General features: G+C 44.7%; 1 protein-coding gene across 3 annotated transcripts in view; it reads left to right on the top strand.

The window, feature by feature from the left end:
- The window catches only part of si:ch73-335l21.1 (insulin receptor substrate 1-B), a 31671-nt gene that overhangs the window by 12464 nt on the left and 6619 nt on the right, over window positions 1–12588 (top strand). Inside the window, exon 1 of one of the 3 annotated variants that reach the window (XR_009786821.1) lies at window positions 11377–11391. The exons of the other annotated variants lie outside the window; for them this stretch is intronic. The gene's annotated coding sequence lies outside the window, so the exon portion shown is untranslated. Of the gene's footprint in view, window positions 1–11376; window positions 11392–12588 lie in introns of those variants that run through there. 3 annotated transcript variants of the gene reach the window in all.

The following is a 12588-nucleotide window of genomic DNA, read 5'->3' as shown; positions in this document are numbered from 1 at the left end:
AGCCTTATTATCGTTCTATACATAATACAAGCGCCAATGCTTCCGCTCGGCTTGAGCCATTGTTTTCTCGTACCAAACATCTCACTGCAGCACCGTTTCCAGACAAAGGAAGCATTCAGACTTGTCATCGAAGCATCCCACTCAGAGTTGAACCGATGATCTTGTAGTGTGACATGAGCATTTTATTGGCTTTTCGCCACTTTACGTTTGGGTTACCGTAGTTTCCCGTATTCCAAAAGAAGAATTTGCACATGTACTCCAATTTATGCTCTTTGCATTCCAAGAATGTTCCTTTAGGGGGAGGACCACCACAGCTAAACAAGGCCTCAAACCCCGTGAGACGTCCCCCCCCCCCCAGCCCCAAATAGCAAAACATTCTTTTTGAGCCACAGTCTGCACTGAGTTGCCCTGTTAGGAGGTCGGCGCCTGCAGCCTCAGCAGATAAAGGAGCATTTAAACGACCGTGTGGATTTACGTGCATCAGTAAAACACTCGGGCCGTCTTATGGAACCATTCCACAGTGGGGCTCTTGTGATGGCTGCGCCCTGCCAAGCCTCGCTGTTTGCGTAGTGGCTTTGCGAGCTCCCGCTTCGAATAGCATCCTCGCTTGCATTCACCGCAAGCATTTCGTACCTTGACTCGATTCGACGGAGGGGGTGGGGGGAGTGCGCGGGAGTGCCGACCAAGCTGGTTGCAAGCTTGCCATACGTCGCCCTTGAAGACCGCACGGATTGAGCATTTTTATATAGAAATACTTGCAGGCCACCACTGCGGCTGGCGAGAATGTTACACATTGACTGTGAATGTTGAGATGGGGCCAGGGTTTCACTCACACAGTCTCGCAAATGCCTTTGGACTACGCTCGCCCACTTTCATCTCCCGCATCCCACTCACCCCCCTTTTCCTCTGCCAATAAATGATCCTTTTCTTAAGAGTCTTGTGTCAAGATCAGACAGCAGGACTTTAGCCCCGTTATTAGCCCGATTTCCCGGATAGGGAACGAAATATTTTGTCGGGAACGACAAAACCTCTTGTAGTGCGACATAATCCACAGCCAACGATTTGGCCCTACGATAGCTCTAAGACGCCAAAATGAAAAGTCTAGCATGTTTGTTTTTTTGGGGTTTTTTTTTTTTTTTTTGAGGGGGGGGGGAGTCTTCCGTGTAGTGTGAGATACTACATACGTCAACTCTCAGACAGCGCACCTTGACGTCGACCGATAGGATTGCGTAATGCGTCTGGTGCATTGTCCCCCTTGCTCGACGATGTCAACATACTTGGTCGCCGTTGTCAACATTTAGTCATGCGCAGAAACCAATGTTTACCGACGCTTTAGAGCATGATTTGACAAAACCCCGGCATGTTTACGTGCAAACTTTACTGCTAACATTAGCTAGTTTGTCTTGCAGTCTGATCCATCCAGGCCTTCGCGATCTCCCGAATTCCCTTTCACTCCCAGAATGGTGTCTTGATGTTTACCACCTTGTATCATTCTCTATGTGACTTTGTCCTCAGCTGATGGATTTTTGAAATTCCCTCCCTCCAATATGGTTCACCAACCCCTCTCTTCTCTTACTTCAGTTCATCCTTTAAAGGCATTTTTTGTAACTCGTCTCGTATATCGGGCGGGCTGACGTCAATGAGCCAGGAATGATCATAAACAAAGGGTACATGTTTAGAATCTGTGACTTATCTTGTTCGTCACGCGTTTTAAATGTTATGTCTGCTTTAATGACAGGGATCTTATCTAGAAACAAAACAGGATTTTATATACGCTGCCCCCCACCACATAAAAAAAATTGGCATCATTTCGTACCCTGATAACACAGCCGAGTTGAGCCAAGGCACATATTTTGGAGAAAAATCTCTCTTGAAAAGTACATACAGTGTCACCTTGACTTAAAAGTTTGTTGTGCTCTTAACTCAAATCACTTGTCAGTATGCAGTGTGCCTGCGCTCCAAGTGAATATGAGTTTGTGAGTATTTGTGTGACAAATACTGACTTTAAATGCCCTAAACATCGGACGCTACACTAACTTCGAACAATGAACGATGGTTGCGTCACCCGCAAATACTCATTTCCGCCAATGCTAGAGGGGAGCATAGATGTAAACAACATGTTAGACGCGGAGCGTTGCGCAGAGAACAAAGCGCAAACAGCGCGAAGAGTTGGTGCCGAAAAGAGGAAACCGTATTCTCGTGTTTTGGTTTAAAAAAAAATCAAAATAAAAAATCAAACACCTACCAGATAACAGTAATCTGCAAAACATGCCACCAGCAAGTCGTTATCAGGATATAAAAGTTTGATATGATAAGAATGGTATTACAATCATATCACATTTCCTGGTGGCAGTGAACTCAACTCCACAAAAAGCAGCAGATTGGCAGATAGAATCAGATACCAATAGTTAAAAAAAAAAAAAAAAAACATTCAAGCTATTTATTGGCACTCCCAGTTCGTTTACTGTCAAACGAAACACAAAACAACCCCAAAGCTTAGCCTTTATCTCTGCTAGCTTAATGCTAATGCTAACACATGATGGGAAATACCGTAGACGTGCTAAAAATAGCATCCACATGCCGGTGTTATAACCCTTGAAGCAACGGATATTTGAACACAAATGGTGGAATGGCACATATTGACAGATAATATACAAATATTCACAGGCATATAGTCTTTATCCCTTGGAAAGAACAAATATGGTGTGGCTGCTACTGTCAGTCCTCACTCGGTACGGAACACGCATGCAAAGGGTCGAAATGACTTTTCCAAGAGGCCACTGTCACAAAATACAAATATTTTACGTCTTAACCATCTATCATCTTTCTTAACCGTCCGCATCATTTTTTTTTTTTTTATTCTCTTTCATCACTTTGGGATCAAGGTTTTGAATGCAACCATGTGCACATAATTGTATAAACCTTTACCTGACTAAATAGTCCTCCCCCAGTCCCCTCAGGCCTTCTTTAAATTCTCAATGTCAGTGTTTCCAGTGCACAGAGGCAGGTCTGTTCGCTCTGCTAATTGGACAAAACGCATGCATAACTGGCCAATTGGATCACTATCGACTGCATGTGTGTTTTCTGTCTCCTCCCGTCTAGACACTTTGCATCATGTCAAGTGAATTTTATTCCACTTTCTCCTTTAAAGTGGTATTAAGACACTTGAATTTGCGCATTCATTGTGTCCATGTGTTGCTACTGTTTTTGTTCAAATAGAAGTTGTTTAAAGGTGTAATACCGCAATATCGATGCTCGTGTTTTCAGCCCCTCTATGGCGTTTCACGTTACGTGTTAGCATTAAGCTAGTGGACTTTTGTAAGGCAACGTTATGTGGTTTGGTTGAATACACAAGATGTAATTATTTTTGTTTTATGTTTAGTTTGAAACTTCAACTGGGAGTGGCAATAAAACAATTTAGCGAAAGCACTTGTTCGCTCTCTGCTGCTTGTTGTGAGGTTCTCTGCCACCATCAAGCGCTGGTAGTTTAGAAATAGTCTGTGTACACTAGAAAAGCGGCATCTGCATCATTGGTGGCTGCATTCATGCAAGCGCGTGCATTTTTCTTAAGGCTTTCAAACACGCACTCGAACAGTATTGATTGTTTATGATGACAGGCTTTGAAATCCAGGTCAGTCTAACAGCGCGTTATGTAAACAGCAACCACGTGGACGGTACATGATCCCCCTACTCGACCCCTCCCCCATGCCCATGTGTGCGTGTGTCTTTAAACCTCCTTGACTCTTGAAGAATTAGCGGCCAATATAGCGACATCAACAATGGCGATTTGATCAGATTTTCATTCGTGGAGGCAGCACTTCACTGCTGAAGCCTAACCTGAAAATGCCGTGAAGATGATTGACTTGTTGAAACGTGCAATGTTGGAACAGTTTACTTGGTTGTTTAATTTCACACTTGATGGATGGGCAGGCACTCCAGAGACTCAACAATTTCTATCTAAGCCATTAAAAAGTCAATTTCTCCATAATATGTCCCCTTTAAGATAAGATTCTTTGAGGTCAGATAAGTTGTCTTGTTCAACTCAAGGAGATTCAGTTTGCTCAAGTCTCAGCCTCGCTTTGTTTGGGTGGGAAATCGGCAATCTGGCCTCTGTTTGGGTTTTGGGGGAATGTTGACGGCTTCGTGCGTGTGTGTAGTAATCCCCTGTATAAAAAGGCGAAGGTGTTTTTGATGAGGTCATCCGCGTCCGCCGCGACAGGAACATCATCCCATCACAGTTCAGCGCCTCTGTCCAATTAGGCGAATCCAAATGCTGGTCGGCGTAATCTGAGTTGAATATGCACACAAAAGAAAAAGCCACAGTACAAATACTGCAGGTGGTCAGAACGAGCCTGTACACGTTTGTGGCTGAGGTAAAAAAAAAAAATGTTTAATTTTTTTTCGACACACGCAACCCCTGGGAAACGGGTCCTGTCGAACCTCAAGCTCTTAAAATATTTAACATGAATGTGTCCTCCAGATTTCGATTGCTGCATGTGGGGGGGGGAAAAAAGGACAACGCAAGCAGGGTTACAGTCACGGATTGTGTGTTCATCATATGAATTCTCATTAATAATGCACTAAGGTTAAACTTTGCTCCTCTATAAATCTTGCCTTGCCTTTCGTCAGCCTTGAAACTCTGCATAGATGTCTGAAATGTTTATTTTCCGGCCATTTGTATGGCTTGCATCAAAGAGTTGTTTTTTTTTTTTCCCCGTTATGCCTCAGTGATGTGCAAACACTTAAGGTGCTTGATATGCCTTTTTCACAACAAAAGGATTGGACAAGAAAGCAGTTTCTGGGCACGTGGAGAGGGAAAAACTGCTGAGTTATGGAGGAAAAAGGCAGAAATAAATAACGCAACACAATTCCCAGAATTCTGTGTATTATTTGTTTTGTAATATACAGGAAGAAATGAAAACAAATGATTAAAAATGCAATTGACTATTTTAAAAATTCAATTGCAGTGGCGGTAAGTAAAGTGGAGGCCTGCACTTGTCTTCTCCAACAAGCCGGTCCCATCTTGGGGGTAATGTGAGACAAGTGTGTTACTAATGTCCAGTCAGAAAATGGAAGCACAGTATTCAGTGTTGTTGTTTTTTTTGGGGGGGGGGTGGGACAGTTCTGAAGCCCTCATCGCTTCATTTGCGAGGCCGTATTGTGCAGAGTGGCCTCGGTGCGGAAGAATCACCAGTAGCGATAAACCCGTTTTTGAAAGTAGCACTGCAAATATTGTCCCTAAAACGCAGGCTCGTTTTTCATGGAAGTTGGAGGCTCTTCTTCTGTCTCATCATTTGACCTTTTTCCTCTTTCTGAAGAAGCAGTCCTCTTGTTGTTGTCCCCCCCCCCCCCCCCCCCCCCCCCCAACTTATTTCCGCTAGCTTTGAGAGCAGGGCCTTCGCTTGATTTGATCGATTGGGGGGGGGGGGTGTTGATTGCACTTATTTTCGCTAGCTTTGAGAGCAAGGGCGAGAGTGTGACTTTTAAGTGCGCACGTGTGTGACTCGGTGTGTGAGAGTGTAACTGCGCGTGCACGTGCGGCGTGGTCCCCAGCGCCTCGTACAATCGCGATGTCGGCCACAGAGCGTCGATTGTGCGCGGTGGCGTTGGCCGCCTGCCGGCTCTGGAAACGCTTCGGGCGCAGCCTGAAAGAACGACGCAGCCACCCACCAACCCGCCGAGGTGACTGAGTGCATAAGAGGAGGAGGAGGAGGAGGAGGAGGAGGAGGAAGACGGTTCTCCCTCTTTTCACACTCGCCTCCTTATTTGCCCAGCCCTTCCGTCCAACCCGACACACATTCATTACTTCATTACTCACGGGGAAGCTGTTTGGGTTTAAGATAACTTCTGTAGAAGTTGAAGTATCAACGTGACCTTTTTAGTCAAGTGAAAGTGTAAAAGTCATGGTTGCAAAACTACGTACAGTAATGCAAGGGGGAATAAATTCAAGGGTTGACTGAACTTTCTAGAAAGGTCCGTTTATTTCAGTACTTCATTATAGAGATTCATTAAACACGGGAAAATACTGTTCAGGGGGCAATTTTCCACCTCATTTCTACTTTAAAAATCATTTACATTGTTTCTCGATTGTTTGTTACGTAATATTGTAGTTTCGACAGATGGTGAATTTGGGGTTTTCGTTTGCTCTAATCAAAATTTGACGTGTGTGTTTAAAAAGATCACAAAATATTGTTGCACCCGTAAGTGTGAGGAGTAGAAAGTACAGATTATTTGTGTGCAAATGTGCAGAGCAGAAGTAACAAGTAGGATGAAAAATAAACACCCCAGTGACGTAAATACCGAAAATGTCTACTTCAGTCAGGCAACGAAGAATTTGGACTTAGTTACTCGACACCTCTGTGCCCGAGTTCCCCGTGTCTCCGGGCTGATCTGCGTGTGTTCTGGGCATCACCGAGCCGCGCCGCTGACCGCGCTTCTCCGTAAAGCGCTTATTCCCCGGGTGGGTGATGGTGAGCGCTAAGATGATTAAGTGTTACTAACAAGGCAGCTCTCATACAAGGGACATGTCTGGCTTTAATCGTGTTTGTTCACGTGTCTGCGTGCGAATCGTAGAACGTATTTCGGCGCGCGTGAGCTAAGCGGGTGGAGCCGACTGAGCGGACGCGATGAGGTCAGAGTTGATTTCGGAGTGAGCTCAGGTGCGGCTAACATGGTGAAAATAGCGCCGGTTTGAACATGATTCAAGGTATTGTCGTACAAAAAAACGTGGAATGACGATGACAAAAATTACCGGGTGTTTTATTGGCCGTGGCTCAGTCGGTAGAGCGGGTGTCATCCACTGACCGAAGGGTTGGTGGTTCAAATGCCAGCTCCGACCGCCTGCTGTCGAAGTGTCCTTGGGCAAGATGCTGACCGCTAAATTGCCTCCAGGTCGGCATTGGAAATGGAGAAACTGTTGTCAATTGCCTGCTCTGGTTAAACAAAGGAAATCAAATCAAAAGTCTGATATACATTGGTGCATCACGATTGAATGCTGCAACTCGTTTCATTGTGCTGCTCCTTCTGGTGTGCCTGGTTTGTCCACCGGGAGGCAGTATAATACAGTCGGGCAGACACAAACGAAGAAGAATCGTTACGAATAGTAAGATCGTATGATATTAGCCATTTTTCGTAGAGGATAAAGAATTATATGTCTGGGTTTTGTTATGTGTTGCTCCGCTGTGTACAAATATCCGTTCCTTCTAAAACCGCAACCATCAGTGCTAACCGTGAGCATGTCGATGCCGCTTTGCATTGTTTGTTAGCGCCAAGCTAAGCGGACTTTAATTTCCACAATGTCCCTTTTGAGTTAACATCTCTGATGGTGCTCCGTTATGTAGATTATTTTCATTGTTGAAAACAAAAAACACCTGAAATGTTGTTCCTGCACATTTCAACAATGTTCTAGGTGAAAGAGCATCGTGCAAAGAAGAGGAAGTGACATTTGGACATGGTGTGTTTGAAATTAGAAACGTAAAGAGCACGGGACCAGCGGGGGCCTTCTTCTTGCGTCATAGTGTCGTGTCGTGCAAAATTAAATGCCGTACCAGGCTGCAGCTGAGAGTCTGCTTTCGATTGAGGGAAATAAAACATTTTCCAGTTGGCACAGAGGTGCAACACTGACCTACACTGTTGCCGCAACCACGTGTGTCAGTCGCAAACGTGCGTGCAAACCCACCTCCTCCTCCTCCTCCTCCAAGGACGAGAGGAAGGCAGATCTTACGTAAGTGGTGAGTGCGGATCGAAGCGAAAGGAGGGCAGCTGTTTGCTCAGCGCTGCCGCTAATGTCCGGAGAGCGGTTGTTAACCTTTTCGTGCGCCGGCTCATCTCCACGTCAACCTGGCGTCAGCGGCGGCCACGTAATGCCACTAACTGCTTCCTGTTGCCTGCGGCCTTCGCTTTATTCAATCGCCCACTTTGCCGGGGGCACTGCGTGCGTGCGTGCGTGCGTGCGTGCGTGTAATAAAATAATCCTGACGTAATAACAAAGACGTATTTTATCGGGATAAAAATCTTCCGGGAGTAAAGTCGTCATTTCAAATTCAAAATTTATTTTCGTAATATTACACATTTTATTCTACTTTTGTCGAAATGACACTCCTCAACTCACTTAAACATAGTTCCCTGGCACCAAGATGCCAACGAGATGGCGGCAGAGCTCTTATTCTGTCCAAATGAAGCTCCTCGACTCAATCCATCGTAGTTCCACAATTGCCACAAAATTGCGGCAAAGCACTGCTTATTGTCTAAATGTAGATCCTCAACCAACTTCAACATAGTTCCTTGGCACTAAGGTGTCACAACAGGGCGCCAAAACACTACTTTTGTCTCAATGAAGCGCGGTTACATATGCTGCATGGCCATTTTGCAACGGTCCAAGCTATGGCTGGCAGACTGCATGGGGGGCAATTGTTTCTCGACCAAAAACCCCACGATTGCATCATCCCAGCGATGAACCCAATGTACTCACCACAGCAAGCCTCCGATTCGGGAAAGAAGACGAGACAGGCGTGCATAAGTAGTTAATGTTTACTCATTAGCGATCCGCGGTCAAGAAGCGGGAAGCTAACCTTGCCCATGCTTCTTCAGTAATAACATGGTTTGTATTCCGAAGCAATTGTCATCAGCTTTAAAAGGGACACGCGAGCGTGCGTGCCAGCTGGTGACATTTTGTTCTTTGTTGGGGGGGGGGGGGGGGGGGGGCTGGCAGATTGTGCACAGGAGTAATCACCTTTTGTTCAGGGCGCACACGCGCGCTAGCTTGGTAAGCGCACGCGTCATCGCACTGAAGTCGGCCACCCAATGCTGCGTATGTGATGTATTAGAAGTGGACTTGCATGAGTTCGTTTTTGTGTCTGTTTCATGTATAGTCGTGTATGGCTATGACATAAACGCGCACACTCTCATTTCCCAACATTTTCAGGGAATTATTATTATTATTATGATTATTATTATTTTTAAACCCAAAGAATTATTGAATAAGCGGGGAAAAAACGACCAATAACTGTTTTGGGGTTGTTCTCCAACCTACTGAACTGGACTAACCCTGAAACATTGAACAGAAGCTCAAATTAAGTTCAAATGCATTTTAGGTTCATGCTGAAATGTCATCCCAAAGCCCAATATCCCTAAATGTTTGCGAGGAGTGTATGTCCCCCTTAAAACAAAAACAACAACTCCTTTCTCAAATGATATTCCACGCACAGTTTGGATTTCATACGCTCGGATCGTAAAGAGATTCTGGGAGAGTCGTTTCTCTGAATTGAGGACCCAACCGGTTTGTGTTATCATTTATGCCTCACACTGCCAACACATATGTGTGTGTGTATGTGTGTGTGTGTGTGTGTGTGTGTGTGTGGTAGTGACAGAAAGAGAGAGCAATTAAATGACATGCCCAAAACCCTTTAGTCGTGTTGGCTCGTTCTCAATGTGTGGCGGCCAAGGACTGGCTGTTCCATGTCACATTTCAACCTGCGTTACACAAGAACAACATTTTTACGAGCAAGTAGGCCGACTTTGCCCAAGCGTCCAGGGCAGCATTTTTGTGCAAATTTTCAGGTTGCCCTCGCGATGTAGAGATTCGGTGCAGGAATGGAGGGCACGTGACGTGTTTTCACAACGTGACATATTTTCAATATCACCGGGAGGTCATCAGGATAATCTGTTTCTTTTTGTGACTACTGTAGTTAAAAGCATCGACAACATGGCTGAGATCAAAAAGCGAGTTTATAAAAAGTTAGGGTTGCCAATTTAGCGGCAAAAAAATTATGTTAATTCCTGCCAAGAAACAGACAAAATGAGCGTATGGCTCATGTTTCAATTGACGTTTTGTGATTTGCAACGTTTTCTGAAGATGATAATTACATTTTTGGATATATATGATTTAATAAGGCAGCATTTTAAAAAACAAAAAACAAAAAAAAGATCTTTGCAAAGGATAAAGAATATATACTGTGAGTTTTGTGATATTATTGGTCGACATTGTGTTACTGCATCGTTGTGTTCAGATATCCATTGCTTAAAGGGTAACAACACTACTACATTCATCAGATGCTAATTGTTAGCCTGCGTGCCTATGGTGTTTCCCATTGGATGTTAGCATTAAACTAACGTGTCTTTGTTTAGTGTGCCAGTACCGAAGGAAAAAAATCTTTCTGAAAAAGAATCCGATTTTGGTGAACCCAACCTGGGATAACCTGACGTTTTTGACCCCCCCCCCCCCCCACTGCCCCCTGAAAATGCTTTTCTCCCTCCATGACCCCCCCCGAACTCAGCGCTGGCGCACTGACTTCCTGTCCCCTCGCATTCCGGCTCCTGGAATGCCCACTCAGTGAAATGCACAATGAAGCCAGCACTTTAAATTCTCCGTCTTTGAAAACTGCAAGATTGAAATGAAGTGCAATTTGTCACCTTATTTGCCCAGGTTCATTGCCATATGCCCGCCCGTGTTGGTCTGATGCGCCATACACACACCCAGACCTGTTTGCACAGTACTTGCCATATAGCTTTGTTACGTAACTCTCAGCGTTGCTTAAAAAGTGATTGACGGCGGCGAGGTGAAAGTGCACGCAGGACTCGTTTTTCCGAGCCCTTTGCCCCGCCAGCTGCGCTCAGCGCAATGTTTGGAAAATAACTTTGAAGAGCACACACGCTGCGTTCACAGCCCCCACGTGATGTCAGCATTTGTCACCAGCTTTTCGGGTACCGTGGATGGAATTACTGTGTTCCCCCGCTATATCGCGGTTCACTCCGTGTGTTTTAAAGTAGCAGTTGTTTCGAGGCGTATAGTTACCGTGGCATCTATGGTAGCCCATCTATGGCAGCGGGACAGTGACAGACGACCCCTCTTCCCAAAAAACAAAAACAGGGAGACTTAACATTTTTGACAGGATTGCGAAATAGACCCAGACTCCCTTAATTACAGACACACACACACACACACACATACAGGAACAAGCCAGGGAGCAGTTTCTGACAAAAGTCAGACTCTTGAGGCTGTCAATGTTGTCTGTAACCTCTTTATTTCAACATGTGCATGTTTCATTTTAAAATTCGAATGCTACTCCTAACTGTACGGCTGATTTAGCCAACCGAGCGCCTGAAGAAAGTTCTTTTTTGGAAAAGGCAGTGAAGAAGATTCGTGTTTTTTTTTTTGTTTTTTTTTTTAGAGAGTGTGAGTCAGTGCATTAACCTCAGGCAACGGACCGATGTGCGCAGTCTTTGCCTGTATAATTTAACATGTCTGCCATTGAAGAAGGGTCATCATTATGAGACTAAATATAGTGTCTATGTCTCATGTGCATGAGCGTGTCTTTGCAGCGCAGCAGAGCGCGTTCTTTCGACCTGTCGCCGGAGTCCCCGTCGGTTGCCGTTTTGCCGTGCGGAGTTAGGGTGGGTGAAATGTGGGAGCTGAGCCTTGTTTTAGGCCGTCATGGCTGCCGGGGTGGCCGCTAAATATAGCTCGCCGCATCAGGAGGACGACAAACCAGGAGAGAGGGAGGGACGGAAATATAGAGCAGCAATTAGAGGACGCGAGCAGTGCTGGGAAATTGGAGAAAAATTGGAGGCTTTCTCGTTTGTTGTTTGGGCTACTTTTAGCATGAGTCATTCATCCACTCGTGGCCTTCTGCAACTTTTCACGCTCCGCTTTGTTGACATATTGGGCATATTGTTCACAGTTTAACCCTCAGGCCTCATTTGTTTTTTTTTTTGTTTTTTTTTTTTTTTTTACAACCTCTTTCAGCTTGTTTGTGGCCGTCTTGAGCCACATACAGCGCAAACGGTGCCATATCTTGATTTTCGTGCAAGCGCAAGGCTCACTAGCATTTGACAGTGTGGTGATTGAAATTCAGTTTTGCAGAGGATAAAGACAAAAAATGCATGTGCGTTATATTATCTTTCTACTTGTGAATTGTTCAAATATTCGTTCCTTAAAAGGTTGTAATCCTACGACATTGTTAGTTTCGTTAGCCCGTCTATGTCGTTTGACATTGTGTGTCAGCATTAAGCTAGAACGCTTTCATCAGACAAAGTTATGTAGTCTAGATAAATACGTATGTAATTCTTTGAGTTTGACAGTAAACCTCAAGTTGGAGTAACAGTAAGCAGCTAGAAGTCTTTTTTTTTTTTTTAAAGAATTGTTCACTATCTGTTAAACTGCTTCCGCCATCTATCACTCATAACCTATTACTTGTACTCAAGACGGCTGCTATCTCCTAAAAACTTTGAAGTCGTGATCGCTAATAGTGCAGTCAGCGGAGGGTATCTCCACTTCTTCAAATCAAATTTGCTCCATTAGAGTCCATGAAGCCATTAAAAAACCTCTTTCGGGGGTTTGTTTGGACAGAATTGTTTTTTGTGCACAGCAGCATTAACGTGAATTTTCGACTTTGAGCGCGAGGCCCTCGGAGCAGCAGCGATGACCTGATTGTTAAAACAAACAAGCGTCAAGTGCCTTCGCGCTTTCCTTTATCACTTTTTTTTTTTTTTTTTTTCCCCCCTCCCTCCTCGGTTTGTTTGTTCGCAGTGTTTACCGACGCTCTTTATGGAGTTTCGGTTCAATGTGTTCTCCTGGCCAAGATATTCTTT

Source organism: Phyllopteryx taeniolatus, chromosome 23, assembly GCF_024500385.1.
Source record: "Phyllopteryx taeniolatus isolate TA_2022b chromosome 23, UOR_Ptae_1.2, whole genome shotgun sequence".
NCBI classification, from domain to species: domain Eukaryota; kingdom Metazoa; phylum Chordata; class Actinopteri; order Syngnathiformes; family Syngnathidae; genus Phyllopteryx; species Phyllopteryx taeniolatus.
Note: the sequence above shows the minus strand (reverse complement) of the source record. Positions and strands in the feature narration are given on the sequence as shown.